We start from the raw sequence: 14793 nt of genomic DNA, 5'->3' as shown, positions 1-14793 counted from the left end.
GGCCTCCCAAAGTGCTGGGATTACAGGCATGAGCCACAGCACCTGGCCATCCATCATTAATTTCTTAGTACCAATGTCATACACATGGTTCTAATAGAACTACCTGGAAAAGCTTGAGCTTTCTTAATTACATAAGTATCTTTCTTCATCTTATGTTTTCCACCCTGAAGGGCTGCCTTTTCTTTTTACTCTAATTTTTTTCAGGCTTTTAGGAGAATCTCCAATGTCTTTTCTCCTTGGAAACTTTTTCCGTATGGGTAAGGTCTGGTTTTGGTTTTCTTCACAACCTTCACTATTTTAAGCATAGAGCCATTCCCATAGCTATTTTTCAGTACTCTTTTGTGGAATTGAATTAGATAAATAAATCCTTTGGGTACAATTCCAGATCCATTTGATCATAGTTTTGTGACTGGCACTGTTCAAGAGCTAGGGATACAGAAATAGTCAAAACAGGAATAAACTACTGCCTTCAAGGAGCTTAAATTGAGGGCAGGAGTAAGGGAGAAAGACAATCAATCAATCAATCAATCGATACACAATGTATATAGAATGTCACTTGATATGTGAGCTGTGGAGAGGAGTGGAAAGGGGGATAGGGATTACCAAAGTGGTTAGAGGGGAGGTGAAATTTTAAATAAGGTGGTTACAGAGGATCCCACTGAGAGATGACATTTGAGAAAAATCCTGAAAGGGGTGAAGGAATGGGCTTGCAGCTGCTAAGGGAAGAGAATTTCAGAGAGGGGCAGGAGAGGCACAGAGGCCCAGGGGCCAGAGCTTACTGTTTTCAAGTAATAAACAACGAGAGCAATGTGTGGTGGGAGACGAAGTCAGAGGATCTCAGTGGGCCATAAGCCGTTATGAGAGCTTCAGCTTCTGCCCTAAGATAGATGGAAAGACTTTGCAGGCTTTTGAGCAGAGTGGATTGTGGGGTTTTTTCCTTTCTTTCTTTCTTTCTTTTTTTTTTTTTTTCGAGACAAAGTTTCACTCTTGTTGCCCAGGCTGGAGTGCAGTAGCAAGATCTCAGCTCAATGCAACCTCTGCCTCCCAGGTTCAAGCGATTCTCGTGCCTCAGCCTCCCATGTAGCTGAGATTACAGGTGTCTGCCACCATGTCCCCTAATTTTTTGTATTTTTAGTAGACATGGGTTTTTACTATGTTGGCCAGGCTAGTGTTGAACTCCAGACCTCAGGTGATCCACCTGCCTTGGCCTCCCAAAGTGCTGGGATTACAGGTGTGAGCCACCGCACCTAGCCTGGGTCATGGGGAAAGATTCCTCATGAACTGCACCCGGCCTGAATTGTATTTTAAAAGGAGCTCTTGGCCAGGCATGGTGGCTCGTGCCTAAAATCCCAGCACTTTGGGAGGCTGAGATGGGTGGATCACTGCACTCCAGCCTCGGCAACAGAGCGAGACCTCCATCTAGGGAGAGGGTCGAGGAGCTCTCTGACTTCTTGACAGTAAACTGTGGAAAGACCAGGGTAGAAACAGGAAAATTGGCACCAAATGAATGAATGAATGAATGAATGAATGAATGAATGAAATAGGAAAAATCATTTTAGGAGCCTCTACAATAATCTGTGATGGTAGCTTAGACCGGGGTGGTGGGCAAGGTTATGAAAAGAAGTCAGACTCTAGAGATATTTTAAAGGTAGAACTGACAAGATTCGCTGATGAGTAAAATACAGGATGTGAGAGAAAGAGAAGAGCCAAGGATAATTTCAGTTATCCTTTATCAACTAGAAGGATAAAGTTGGTATTTACCACAATGTGGTAGACTATGAGAGGAACAAGTTTTAGACAGTGGGTTGGAGGGAAGACAGATTATTATTACATTATCAGTGATAACTTAAAAATAGTCCTAATCTTATTCAATATTTTCATTTAAAAAGTCCTTTCTAGGTCCCGTTCGATGGCTCATGTCTGTAATCCTAGCACTTTGGGAGGCCAAGGCAGGGGGATCATTAAGGTCAGGAGTTCGAAACCAGTCTGGCCAACATGGCAAAACCCTGTCTCTACTAAAAATACAAAAATTAGTTGGGTATGCTGGTGGGTACCTGTAATCCCAGCTACTCTGGAGGCTGAGGCAGGAGAATCTCTTGAACCCAGGAGGTGGAGGTTGCAATGAGCTGAGATCATGCCATTGCACTCCAGCCTGAGTAACAGAGACTCTCTCTTGAAATAAATAAATAAATAAATAAATAAATAAATAAATAAATAGTCTTTCTAGCTCATTTTAGATTTAATCTCAGAGCCCTGCTTTCCGTGCCAGTAGTGCTCACGCAAACATGGTGAATGTTCCTAAAACTCGCTGGACTTTCTGTTAGAAGTGTGGCAGCACCAACCCCACAAAGTGACACAGTACAAGAAGGACAAGGATTATCTGTTTGCCCAGGGAAAGCGGAGTTATGACAGGAAGCAGAGTGGCTATGTGGGCAAACTAAGCTGATTTTCTGGAAAACGGCTAAAACTACAAAGATTGTGCTGAGGCTTTAGTGCGTTGGGCCTAGCTGCAGATCTAAGAGAATGCTGGCTATTAAAAGATGCAAGCATTTTGAACTGGGAGGTGATAAGAAGAGAAAAGGCCAAGTGATCCAGTTCTAAGTGTCATCTTTTATGAAGACAATAAAATATTGAGTTTATGTTAAAAAAAAAAAAAAAAAAAAAAAAAAAAAAAAAAAAAAAAAACACCTCTGGTAGGGCGCGGTGGCTCAAGCCTGTAATCCTAGCACTTTAGGAGGCCGAGGCGGGTGGATCACGAGGTCAAGAGATCGAGACCATCCTGGTTAACATGGTGAAAACCCATCTCTACTAAAAATACAAAAAATTAGCTGGGCGTGGTGGTGTGCGCCTGTAATCCCAGCTACTCAGAAGGCTGAGGCAGGAGAATTGCCTGAACACCCAGGAGGCGGAGGTTGCAATGAGCCGAGATCGTGCCATTGCACTCCAGCCTGGGTAATAAGAGCGAAACTCCATCTCAGGAAAAAAAAAAAACAAACAAAAAAAAACACCTCAAAGCCCCTTTCTCTTGGTATCCTTACAATACAAATCCATAGAAGGTTGATACATTAAACTACATTTTAAAAATTAGCCTGGCAAAAACTTACCACAAGCCAAGTCTAAATAAAGATGACAAACTGAAAAAATTGTTGTAGTTCATATTAGAATACCAGGTTTCCTAATATATAAACAGTTCCAAGGCTGGGCAAGGTGGCTCATGCCTATAATCCCAGCACTTTGGGAGGCTGAGGCAGGTGGATCACCTGAGGTCAGGAGTTTGAGACCAGCCTGACCAACATGGTGAAACGCCGTCACTACTAAAAATACAAAAATTAGTCTGGTGTGGTGGCACACACCTGTAATCCCAGCTACTCGGGAGGCTGAGGCAGCAGAATCACTTGAACCGGGGAGTCAGAGGTTGCAGTGAGCTGAGATAATACTACTGCACTCTAGCCTGAGTGACAAGAGTGAAACTCCATCCCCCCTCCAAAAAAAAAAAAAAAAATTCTGACAAATCAATAAGAAACAACAGCAGCAACCCAATGGAACAATGAACAATGGATTTGAAGAAGCAGTTTATATATGCATATACACACACAAAACAACTATGAATGCCTTTTAAACATGACATTCAATGTCATTCAAAATGGCAAGTTAAAGGTATAATTAGACAATTTCCTTTTTTTTTTTTTTATTTTTTGAGACGGAGTCTCTCTCTGTTACCCAGGCTGGAGTCCAGTGGTTCGATCTCGGCTCACCCCAACCTTGGCCTCCCAGGTTCAAGCAATTCTCCTGCCTCAGCCTCTTGAGTAGCTGGGATTACAGGTGCATGCCACCACGCCAGACTAATTTTTATATTTTTAGTAGAGATGGGGATTCACCATGTTGGTCAGGCTAGTCTTGAACTCCTGACCTCAGGTGATCCACCCACCTTGGCGCCCAAAGCTCTGGGATTATAGGTGTGAGCAACTGCTCTCTGCTGACAATTTCCTTTCTTATGAGATTGATAAAGATCAAAAAGATTATCAAGCTTTGACCTTTAGGGGAAAAAAAAGGTAGATAACTCAGGGCGTTGACTAGGGTATAAGGAAATAGTATTCACATATATCACCTTCCAGGGAGGGCAGTTTGGCAACAACACCTATCATTATTTTAAAGGCACATACTCTGACCAATCAATTCTACTTCTAGCTATGTATGTCAGAGATGTGATCACATACTTCTAAAAAGACACATACACAAGATTATAGTATGTAGTAGTATGGTATGTAATAGCAAAAGATTGAAAACAACTTAATATATAACAATAATAGAGTAATGGCCAAATAACTTGTGAGACATCTATTATAAACATCCATTAAAAATAATAAGGCAGCTTTGCAAGATATATGATTAAAAGAAAAAGGCGAAGTGCAGAGTGATTTGTGTAGTAAGCTATCATTTGTGTAAAAAAAAATGAGAGACATTCCCTGCATATATGTTTGTAACTGCACGGAATATCTCTGCAAGTATATATGGCAAACTGATAAATATCATTGATTCTGGAAAAAAATGGGTGGCTGGAAAATAAGAGTGGAAGGAAACTTCTTTTGGTTTTTAAATTTTTTATTTTAGTTTTTGTTTTTTTGGAGATGGAGTCTCATTCTGTCACCCAGGCTGGAGTGCAGTGGCGTGATCTTAGCTCACTGCAATCTCCACCTCCTGGGTGCAAGCGATTCTCCTGTCTCAGACTCCTGAGTAGCTGGGACTACAGGCGCCTGCCACCAGGCCCAGCTAAATTTTTTTTGTATTTTAGTAGAGATGGGGTTTCACTCTGTTGCTCAGGCTGGTCTCAAACTCCCAAGCTCAGGCAGTCCGCCTGACTCATCCTCCCAAAGTGCTAGGATTACAAGCGTGAGCCACTGCACCCGGCTGACTTTTTTTTTAAAGCAAGTATTTTAGCTTCAGTTTGTGGGAATCAAACTCTGAGACAGAAAAGAGTGCAGAAGATTTATTGGGGGGTGCTCTCTGAAGATAACACCTGCAGGAAGGTGAGGAAGGCAGCATTTTTTCTTTTTTTAATATGGGACCAGTGCAGCTGTCCCCAGGGATCTGGGAGTTCTCTATGGCCTGTCAGGGAATCCCAGGGGGCTAAGACTGCAGTGGCCAGATTTTGTGCTTATTTACTGGGGGGTGGATTGAGGGAAGAGCTATGTACCCTTGGAGTACCTTGATCTGACCATCTTTCAGAATACATCTTGGTCAAGGCTGTCCACCTGTTGCTCTTGGTCCTTGGGCACTGGGAGGCATGGGTCCTGCTGCCTGTCCAGCTGGGCTCCCTTCCTGCGCCTGCCTGGGACCAGAAGTCTTAGAAACCCACAACGCTGTTGCCGCTGAGACCTCAGCCTGATCTATAGGTCTGTGGTGAGCTCTGCAGTTGCGATGGTCCTTCAGCATCATGCCGAACTGAGGTAAGAAAAACAGGACTTTGTCCCCCCAACACCTGTAGCCCATCATTGGCCTAGGGCTGCCTCTGAAAAGACCTTGAGAAAGGCTCCATTTGGTTCACCCACTGACATTCCCCACAGCAGGGATATGGGTTTCTGAGCCCTGAAGAAGATCTGGGCAGAGTACCTTCAAGTTTACTGAAAAATAAAATAGAAGCCAGGCATGGTGGCTCACACCTGCAATCCTAGCACTTTGGGAGGCCAAGGTGGGTGGATCACTTGAGGTCAGGAGTTTGAGACCAGTGTGGTCCACATACTGAAACCCTGTCTCTATTAAAATACAAAAATTAGCCAGGCATGGTGGCAGGTGCCTGTAATTGCAGCTACTCAGGAGGCTGAGTCAGGAGAATCACTTAAATCTGGGAGGCAGAGGTTGCAGTAAGCCAAGATCGCAGCATTGCACTCTAGCCTGAGAGACAAGAGTGAAACTTCAATTCAATAAAAAAAGAAAAAGAAAATATAATAGCTTGGGTGTGGTGGGCAAGAAGCCAGTACTCTACTCTGAAATGATAGAAGGCTGCACTGAAAGCCCTCCTTTGAAATTGTCTTTGGGGGCTGGTAGCCCTGTTTTTTAAAAATAGATTACTCTAATATTGGTTTGACCTCCTAACCCTGTCTCATCTAAGAGGGCCTTTCTATTCCTTTTTTTTTTTTTAACATTTTTTTCTTTCATTTTTTTTTTATTTTTCATTTTTTTCTTTCAAATATATATATATATATATATATATATATATATATATTCATGTTGAAATCCTAGGGTCTTTCTATTTCTTTAAGGCCCCCACTCTCCTGCAGGTGACAGAAGAAGAAAGGGAAGTAACCCAAGTGACTGTGCCTTCAGAAAGCAGTTTACCACTCTATTTTTTTTTTTTTTTTTTTTTTTTTGAGACGGAGTTTCACTCTTGTTACCCAGGCTGGAGTGCAATGGCGCGATCTCGGCTCACTGCAACCTCCGCCTCCTGGGTTCAGGCAATTCTCCTGCCTCAGCCTCCTGAGTAGCTGGGATTACAGGCACGCGCCACCATGCCCAGCTAATTGTTTGTATTTTTAGTAGAGACAGGGTTTCACCATGTTGACCAGGATGGTCTCGATCTCGCGACCTCGTGATCCACCCGCCTCGGCCTCCCAAAGTGCTGGGATTACAGGCTTGAGCCACCGCGCCTGGCCCTTACCACTCTATTTTAAATGTCATATTTTATCTCTCAGTCTAATTTTAGCTACAGATTCTTAGCTACATCTAACTTGAATCCATTATGTTTTGTTTGCTTTTTTTTTCTTTGAGATACAGTTTCACTCTGTTGCCCAGGCTAGAGTAAAGTAGCACAATCTAGGCTCACTGCAACCTCCACCTCCTGAGTTCAAGCAATTCCTCAGCCACCCAAATAGCTGGGATTACGGCATGTGCCACCGTGCCTAGATAATTTTTGTATATTTAGTAGAGATAGGGTTTCTCCATGTTAGCCAGGCTGGTCTCGAACTCCTGACCTCAAGTTATCTGCCTGATTTGACCTCCCAGAGTGTTATGATTGCAGGTGTGAGCTACCGTGCCCAGGGGCATTATGTTCTAAAAGGAATTTGGTATCTTTTTCTTTGTGCTCCTTTACTATTACGTAGATTCTTCAAGAAAAAAATGAGATTTAAAACGATTTAAGAGACAAAGGAAATAGTGAAACTTATTTAATCCTGGGCAAAACACACACACACACACACACACACAAAACCCACTGCAAGCCAGGCAACCTGGCTCATGCCTGTGATCCCAACACTTGGCCTTCCAGGCCAAGGCAGAAGGATTGCTTGAGCCCAGGAGTTTGAGACCAGCCTGGGCAACAGAGCGGGACCCCATCTCTACAAAAAATTTAAAAATTACAAGCATAATGGCACACACTTGCGGTCCCAGCTATTTGGGAGGCTGAGGCAGAGGATTACTTGAACCTGGGAGGCAGAGGTTGCAGTGAGCCGAGATCATGCCTCTGCACTCCAGCCTGAGCAGCAGAGTGAGAGACCTTGTCTCTCAGAAAAACAAAACAAAAATTAATTAATTAATTTTTTTTCTTGAGACGATGTTTCTCTCTTGTTACTCAGGCTGGAGTGCAATGGCGCGATCTCGGCTCACTGCAACCTCCGCCTCCTGGGTTCAGGCAATTCTCCTGCCTCAGCCTCCTGAGTAGCTGGGATTACAGGCATGTGCCACCATGTCCAGCTAATTTTTTGTATTTTTAGTAGAGACGGGGTTTCACCATGTTGACCAGGATGGTCTCGATCTCTTGAACTCGTGATCCACCCGCCTCAGCCTCCCAAAGTGCTGGGATTACAGGCGTGAGCCACCGAGCCTGGCCCTTCCTGTTTCTTTATGTAGCATGTTGTTAGATATATTTAATAGTTTCAACTTTATTATATTTACAACTTTCACATTCATTTCTGAATCAATTTCTAAAGGTGCACTGTTGGCCACTGTCTTAGTCCATATGTGCTGCCATAACAAATTACTTGGAACTGGGTAATTTATAAAGAACAGAAATTTATTGCTCACAGTGCTGTGGGCTAGAAGGTCTAAGATTAAGGTGCCAGCAGATTTAGTGTCTGATGAGGATCTGGTTTCTGCTTCCAACATGGTACCTTCTTGCTGTTCCACATGGCAGAATGGCAAAAGGAGCTAGGGGCCAAGTGTGGTGGCTCATGCCTATAATCCCAGCACTTTGGGAGGCCAAGGCAGGCCAGTCTGGTCAACACGGTGAAACCCCATCTCTACTAAAAATACAAAAATTAGCTGGGCATGGTGTTTAGTGCCTGTAATCCCAGCTACTTGGGAGGATGAGGCAGGAGAATCACTTGAACCCAGGAGGCAGAGGTTGAAGTGAACTGAGATTACGCCACTGCACTCCAACTTGGGCAACAGAGAGAGACTCCATCAGAAAAAAACAAAAGCCACAAGAACAGAACAAAACAATCAATAAAAGACTAGGGAAGCTCCCTTCAACCTTTTTGTTTGTTTGTTTGTTTGTTTGTTTGTTTTGAAATGGAGTCTTGCTCTGTCACCCAGGCTGGAGTGCAATGGCATGATCTTGGCTCACTACAACCTCCTCTTCCCGGGTTCAAGTGATTCTCTTGCCTCAGCCTCCTCAGTAGTAGAGACAGGGTTTCATCATGTTGGCCAGGCTGGTCTTGAACTCCTGATATCAGGTGATCTGCCCACCTCAGTCTCCCAAAGAGCTGGAATTACAGGCATGAGCCACCACACCCAGTTCAATCTCTTTTATAATAGCACTAATCCCATTCGTGATGATGGAGAGCTCACGACTTAATCACTTTCCAAAAGGGCGCCACCTCTTAATTCTATCACATTAGGTATTAGATTCCAAGGTATGAATCTTGGAGGGACACATACATTAAAATCATAGCAACCACCTGGGTTCTGTGAATAAAGTGGTGTTTGGATGGGCTCCCAAGAGCAATCTCTTTAATTCATTTCATGAAGCAATTAATATGTTTTAATTATTATTATGAGCTCTTCTGAAATACCAAGACTTACATCTTTTTTAGTTTGTTTGGAATAAGGAAAACAACTCTGAATGGTGATTAACTAAAGTTTCTGTCTGTTCTCTGATGAAAGATTAAAAAGGTCATTTTGTACCAGAGAGCATAATATTGTGGTTCTTTTGGAAAAACCGGTTGATTTATAGGATAGGTCAGTGGGCTTTGTTGGAAATTATGCAATGGTTTAATAGCTTTAAGGCACCATTTGAGATATTGAGATTTTGCCTGTATGCAGTCTTAAAATTAAACTAGGGACATTATTTAAATTGACATTTATAGATGGGGAAGCATTCTGGGTGTTTTGGGGGTTTGTTTTGTTGTTTTTGTAGAGATAGGGTCTCACTATGTTGCCCAGGATGGTCTCAAACTCCTGGGCTCAAGGCATCCTCCTGCTTCAACCTCCCACACTGCTAGGACTACAGGTGTGAGCTACTGTGCCTTGCTGGGAAAACATTCTGGAAAGTTGTTTTTGTTTGTTTATTTTGTTTTGTTTTGTTGCAGACCGAGCCTCACTCTATCACCCAGGCCGGAGTGCAGTGGTGCGATCTTGGCTCACTGCAGCCTCAGCCTCCTGGGGTTCAAGCAAATCTTGTGTCTCAGCCTACTGAGTAGATGGGATTACAGGTCCCTGCCACCACGCCCAGCTAATTTTTGTATTTTTAGTAGAGACAGGGACTTGCTATGTTGACCAGGTTGCCTCCCAAAGTGCTGGGATGAAGTGTGTGAGCCACTGCGCCCGGCCAATTTTCTTCTAAACATTTTAAAGTATAAACTGCTCATTTAGCTGTAGTAACTATCTGACTATATATTTTATATAGGGTTTGAGATCAGAATCTCACATGGAGATACAGAGGGCTAATAAAGATAGTAAATATTTATTGTGTGTACTGCATGCCACTCTCTGTTTAAAATGATTTACGTTTTTTTGTTTTCTGTTTTTGGTTTTTTTTTTTTTTTTTTTGAGTTGGAATGTCACTCTGTCGCCCAGGCTAGAGTGCTGTGGTGTGATCCAGGCTGACTGCAACTTCTGCCTCCTGCCTTCAAGCGATTCTCCTGCCTTAGCCTTCCAAGTAGCTGGAAATACAGGTGTGTACCACCACGCCTGGCTAATTTTTGTAGTTTTAGTAGAGATGGGATTAATAATTTACCTTTATTAACCCATTACATTATCACAACTTCATGATAAAATACTAACATTAGCCTCGCTTATAGGTTAAAAAAGAGAGAGAGAGAAACAGGCCCAGTGCAGTGGCTCAGGCCTGTAATCCCAGTGCTTTGAGAGGCCACGGTGGGCGACTGCTTGAGGCCAGGAGTTCTTTTTTCTTTTTTCTTTTTCTTTTCTTTTTTTTTTTTTTGAGGCGGAGTTTCGCTCTTCTTACCCAGGCTGGAGTGCAATGGTGCGATCTTGGCTCATCGCAACTTCCGCCTCCTGGGTTCAGGCAATTCTCCTGCCTCAACCTCCTGAGTAGCCGGGATCACAGGCATGTACCACCATGCCCAGCTCATTTTTTGGATTTTTAGTAGAAACGGGGTTTCACCATGTTGACCAGGATGGTCTCGATCTCTCGACCTCGTGATCCACCTGCCTCGGTCTCCCAAAGTGCTGGGATTACAGGCTTGAGCCACCGCACCCGGCCGAGGCCAGGAGTTCTACAACAGACTAGCAAACATGGTGAAACCCTGTCCCTACCAAAAATCCAAAAATTAGCTAGGCGTGGTGGCGCATGCCTGTAATCCCACCTACTTGGGAGGTTGAGGCATGAGAATAACTTGAAGCCCGAGGCGGAGTGATAGCTAGCCGAGATTGTGCCACTGCATTCCAGCCTGAGTGACAAGAGAGACCCTGCCTCATAAACAACAACACATATACACACACAAAACAGAAGCACAAATACGTTAAGTAACATGACTGGTCATGCGGCTGTTAAGCAGCAGAGTCAGCTGTCAGTCTTTGGTAGATTTGTGCTAAAGCCCATGATCTCAACCTCTGGAATATTTTTCTCTCATTTGTCCATCACATATACTAAATAGACCAGTTGTTTGTAAGACTACTTTTATGATATATTAAGTTTCCACATATGTAAGGCCTGCATCCAGACTGTTTTGTTTGTTTGTTTGTTTGTTTGTTTGAGACGGAGTTTCGCTCTTGTTACCCAGGCTGGAGTGCAATGGCGCGATCTCGGCTCACCGCAACCTCCGCCTCCTGGGTTCAGGCAATTCTCCTGCCTCAGCCTCCTGAGTAGCTGGGATTACAGGCACGCGCCACCACACCCAGCTAATTTTTTGTATTTTTAGTAGAGACGGGGTTTCACCACGTTGACCAGGATGGTCTCGATCTCTTGACCTTGTGATCCACCCGCCTCGGCCTCCCAAAGTGCTGGGATTACAGGCTTGAGCCACCGCGCCCGGCCCTGAATATCGTACTTTTAAAAAAACAGTCTGGCTGTTTTAAAAAAACAGAGACATGGTGAAACCCCGTCTCTACTAAAAATACAAAAAATTAGCTGGGCGTGGTGGCGCGTGCCGGTAATCCCAGCTACTCAGGAGGCTGAGGCAGGAGAATTGCCTGAACCCAGGAGGCGGAGGTTGCAGTGAGCCGAGATCGCGCCATTGCACTCCAGCCTGGGTAACAAGAGCGAAACTCCGTCTCAAAAAAAAAAAAAAAAAAAAAAAAAACAGTCTGAGGCCGGGCGCGGCCCTGAATATCGTACTTTTAAAAAAACAGTCTGAGGCCAGGCACGGTGGCTCAAGCCTGTAATCCCAGCACTTTGGGAGGCCGAGGCGGGTGGATCACGAGGTCAAGAGATCGAGACCATCCTGGTCAACATGGTGAAACCCTGTCTCTACTAAAAATACAAAAAATTAGCTGGGCATGGTGGCGCGTGCCTGTAATCCCAGCTACTCAGGAGGCTGAGGCAGGAGAATTGCCTGAACCCAGGAGGCGGAGGTTGCAGTGAGCCGAGATCGCGCCATTGCACTCCAGCCTGGGTAACAAGAGCGAAAAAAAAAAAAAAAAAAAAAAAAGTACAATATTCAAAATTATTTTTCTTTTCTTTTCTTCTTCTTCTTTTTTTTTTTTTTTTTTTTTTAGACAGAGGCTTGCTCTGTCGCCAGGCTGGAGTTCAGTGGCACCATCTCAGCTCACTGCAACCTCTGCTTCCCAGGTTCAAGAAATTCCCCTGCCTCAGCCTCCCAAGTAGCTGAGACTACAGGCTCGTTACACCACACCGGCTATTTTTTTTTTTTTTTTTTTTTAGTAAAGATTGGGTTTCACCATGTTGGCCAGGATGGTTTCAATCTCCTAACCATCCACCCACCTCAGCCTGCCAAAGTGCTGGATTACAGGCCTGAGCCACTGCACCTGGCTGTCCAAACTATTTTTCTATCCCCTGTTTTCATTCCATGCTGTTTTAATTACTCCAAGTTTTAATAAAAGGTTCTATGTCTATTAGGGTAAGTCCCTTATTCTAATTTTTCTTCTTTAAATTTATCTTGATTTTTGTTTTGTCCTTCCCATGTGAATTTTAAGGTCAACATACAGAGTGAAAGAAAAAGTGCAGCTGGGTGCAGTGGTTCATGCCTGTGATCCCAGCACTTTGAGTGCCTAAGGCAGGTGGATCACCTGAGGTCAGGAGTTCAGGACCAGCCTGACCAACATGAAGAAACCCTGTCTCTACTAAAAGTACAAAATTAGCCAGGCGTGGTGGCATGCGCCTGTAATTCTTGTCACTCGGGAGGCAGGAGAATCACTTGAACCCAGGAGGTGGAGGTTGCGGCGAACTGAGATTGTGCCATTGCACTCCAGCCTAGGCAACAAGAGCAAAACTTCATCTCAAAAAAAAAAAAAAAAAAAAAAATTATTACCAGGTTAGTAACACACAGGGTTCTAAATATAAAAGTTTCCCAAGATGGCAGAATAGGAACAGCTCTGGAGTGCAGTTCCCAGAGAGAACAGTGCAGAGGGTGAGTGCTTACTGCATTTCCATACAAGTTTTCACTGCCCACAGACCAGGAGATTCCAGGGCGGAAAAGCACCATGAGTTTTCAGCGCTGCAGTTTCAGCCAGTGCCAGGTAGGTGCACAGAAACTCACACAAGTCTGGGTGGCTATTTCAACTGGCTACTGGAACACCTGGGAGACAGAGCCACCCATTCAACTAAAAGGTAGGGGGCTGAGACAGAGAGCCAGGCAATCTGGCTCGGTGGGTACCACCCCCAAAAAACAAGCAATCTGAAATGCTCTGGATTAAGAGTTTCGCAGCCAGTGCAGCTGGACCCAGGACAGTCCAGCTCAGTGGGGGAAAGGGCATCCCCCACTACCTAGGCAGTTCACACAGCAGCTGGGCAGAGCCTCTGGCAGCTCAGCAACACCTCTGCTAGCAGACTGTGATTAGACTACTCCGTGCGGGGCAGGGCATCTATGAAAAAAGGCAGCAGCATGACAGGAACTTATAAATAAAGCCGACCTTCCTAAGACAGAACACCTGGGAAAAGAGGTGGTTATGAGTCCAGCTGCAGCAGACTTAAAGGTACCTGTCCAGCAGCTCTGCACAGAACAATGGAGCTCCCAGCACAGCACTTAAGCTCCTATAAGGGACAGACTGTATTCTCAAGCAACTCCCCAATTCCCATAGACCCAAAGAGACACCTCATAAAGGAGAGCTCAGGCGGACATCTGGTGGATACCCTTCAGGGATGAGGTTAGCAGAGGAAGAAACTAGTGGCAACCTGTGCTGATCTGCAGCCCCTGTGGGTGACCCCCAGGCAAGTGGGGTCTGGAGGGGACCTCCAGAGGTCCTGCAGCAGAGGAGCCTGACTGTTAGAAGGAAAACTAAGAAGCAGAAAGAAATCGCTTCAACATCAGCAAAAAGGATGGCCACTGAGAGACCCCATCTGAAAAAGTCACCAACTACAAAGACCACATGTAGACAAATCCACAAATATGGGAAGAATTGAAAGAGCTAAAGGAGCAAGATTAAAAAAAACCTCAAAAGCTAGCAGAAGATAAGAAATAACTAAGATCAGAGCAGAACTGAAGGAGATAGAGACACAAAAATTCCTTCAAAAAATAAATCCAGTAGCTGGTTTTTTTTTTTTTTGGTTTTTTTTTTTGAGACGGAGTTTCGCTCTTGTTACCCAGGCTGGAGTGCAATGGCACGATCTTGGCTCACCGCAACCTCCGCCTCCTGGGTTCAGGCAATTCTCCTGCCTCAGCCTCCTGAGTAGCTGGAATTACAGGCACGTGCCACCATGCCCAGCTAATTTTTTGTATTTTTTTTTTTTAGTAGAGACGGGGTTTCCACCATGTTGACCAGGATGGTCTCGATCTCTTGACCTCGTGATCCACCCGCCTCAGCCTCCCAAAGTGCTGGGATTACAGGCTTGAGCCACCGCGCCCGGCTCAGGAGCTGGTTTTTTGAAAAGATCAACAAATAGACGGCTAGCCAGATTAATAAAAAAGAAAAGGGAGATGAATCAAATAGATGCAATAAAAAACGATAAAGGGGATATCACCACTGACTCCACAGTAATAAAACTAAAATCAGAGATTACTGCAAACAACTCTATGCACATAAACCACTAAACCTGGAAGAAATGGATAAACTCCTGGACACTTGCACCCTCCCAAGCCTAAATCAGGAAGAAGTCGAAATCCTGAATAGATCAATAACAAGGGCTGAAGTTGAGGCAGCAAATAGCCTACCAACCAAAAAAAGTCCAGGTCCAGATGGGTTCACAGCTGAATTCTACCAGACGTACAAAGAGGAGCTAGT

This window comes from Saimiri boliviensis, chromosome 1 (assembly GCF_048565385.1).
Source record: "Saimiri boliviensis isolate mSaiBol1 chromosome 1, mSaiBol1.pri, whole genome shotgun sequence".
NCBI classification, from domain to species: domain Eukaryota; kingdom Metazoa; phylum Chordata; class Mammalia; order Primates; family Cebidae; genus Saimiri; species Saimiri boliviensis.
This window is presented reverse-complemented; position numbering follows the sequence as displayed.